This window comes from Alligator sinensis, unplaced genomic scaffold (assembly GCF_000455745.1).
Source record: "Alligator sinensis unplaced genomic scaffold, ASM45574v1 scaffold154_1, whole genome shotgun sequence".
NCBI lineage: Eukaryota > Metazoa > Chordata > Crocodylia > Alligatoridae > Alligator > Alligator sinensis.
The window spans coordinates 2,570,821-2,572,874 of NW_005842072.1; positions in this window are offsets into that span (position 1 = coordinate 2,570,821).

Here is a 2,054-nt window from a genome sequence, read left to right on the forward strand (position 1 = left end):
GGATTGAGGTCACCATAGTAAGGGAGGAAGAGAGGGAGGGAGTTAGGCAAGACTGGGGCTGGGGGCACTGCCCAGTAAGGGCAGTGAATGGGGCCTGGGGTCCAGGGCTGAGGGTGGGAATGTGTGGCGCCAAGACCCAGCTGTGGAGTAGAACGGAGACACAGACAGCTCATCTGGGGGGTGGGGGTGCTGGCTCCCCACCACTGCGTGCATACCTAGGAGGAGTATGGGGGGGGGGCAGGCTTGGGAAGAGTTGCATTGGGCTAGGTGCTAGTTCTGAGCTGTGGCAGAACCCGACCCACTTGCAGCCTGCCTGGGTGGCCATGGGGTGTGCTGCCACCATGGAGGGGAGGACTCCCCCCCCCAGCCACAGCTCAGGAGCTGCTCAACCTGCCATCAGTTTGCCCCTCCCCACCCCCCCCATTGTGGGCAGGCTCTGCCAGGGAAAAACAATGGTGAGGGCCTAATCTTTTTTTTTCCCCCCAGCAGTCTGCTCATGGCAGCAGTGGGAGCTGCTGGCAGGCCAAGTGGCTCCTGAGCCTGGTCTTTCCCTCCACAGTGGCGGTGCCCCCAGGGGCCACCTGGGCAGGCTGCTAGCGGGCCAGGAGCTGTACCAGCCCAGAGCCAGCACGCAGCCCAATCAACTCTTCCCTGAGCCCAAGCTGGGCAGCCCCTGGCCCACTAGCAACCCACCTGGGTGGCCCCAAGGGGCACTATCATCATGGAGGGATGGACCAGAGCCCCTTGCAGCTCAGGGCCCATTGACAACTTGCCCCCTGACTGTGGGTAGGCTCTGCTAGGGAAAATAAAAAAGGATCAGGTTCTCACCATAACAGTGACGGAAGCCCCTTAATTAAAAACCCAACTGTTTCTATTTAAGGAAACTAAACCCCCACCATGTGTACAAGCGGCCCACAAGGTTAGAATTTAAAATTATATACTATCACTTGCATCCCGCTTTTCCAATCTCTTTTTTCTGCTTTTTCTACTTTTCCCCTGTTATTCTGAGATAATAGGAAAAAGTGAATAAATTGCCCAGCTGGACTCCTCCTGAGCAGCAACTGGAGGCAGGAGGGTGGGCTGGGCACTGCTCCTCCTGCCTGGAGTAGGGATTGGCCAGGGCAGGGCGAGATCACTGCTGTGACCATGAGTTGCTCATGTGTGTTCACCTATTAACAGTCCAGCAGAGTTGGGACCTGCAGAGCTCATGTGTGTTCACCTATTAACAGTCCAGCAGAGTGGCCACCACAATGGGGCTTCCTGGGGGTGGAAGGCAGAGGGCCTCTTGGACCCCTGTCCTGAGTGAAGTGAGGGTTCCTTTCCCCCCCTATGCCCACCTGGTTGCTAGGAACCCATGTTTGGGGGAGTGACTCTAGGTTCTGCCCTGGGACTGCAGCCCTGGCCAACTCCATCCTGCCTAGGCTGGAGACCAGAGCTCAGCTCAGCACTCTCCAGCAACCACCAAATGTTGGGGTGTGTGTTGGTGGAGGAGGGGGAAGGACAAGTTGGAGAGGGGGAGGGAGGAAGGGAGGGACAAGAAAAAGGAGTGAGTGGAGGGTCACAGAGAAAGTGATGGGGGGGAAGGTCTGGGGCGTGGGGAAGCATTATTGTGAGAATGATGGGAGGAGAGAGGCAGTGAGAGAGGGAGAAGAGAGGAAAGAGAGAAGGAGTGAATGGGCGGGGGGGGGGCACAAGAGGCAAGGGGAAAGGAGCCAAAGGGGAAGGAAATTGGTGGGGGGGGGGTGGCAAATAGAGGAGGTCTGATGGAGACAAAAAAAGGCTTCCCAGTTTCAGCCTCTTGCTGACATGATGGTTGAGCAGCTTCACAAGGTGTGGTGCACACATGCCAATACAGCAGCCTGGATTTCGAGCAGCTGCCCGCACACACACACGCTGCACTCACACTTCCCATGGAATACGTCAACTTCCTCCCCGCTCAGCAGCAGCTTCCAGCTTTGCCCTCCTCCTCCTGATCTCTTGCCCAGCAGAGCCCCAGCCACCTGCTTTTCTGGCCTTGCTCACCCCATTTCCCCATGGGCAGTCCCTGCCTTCCC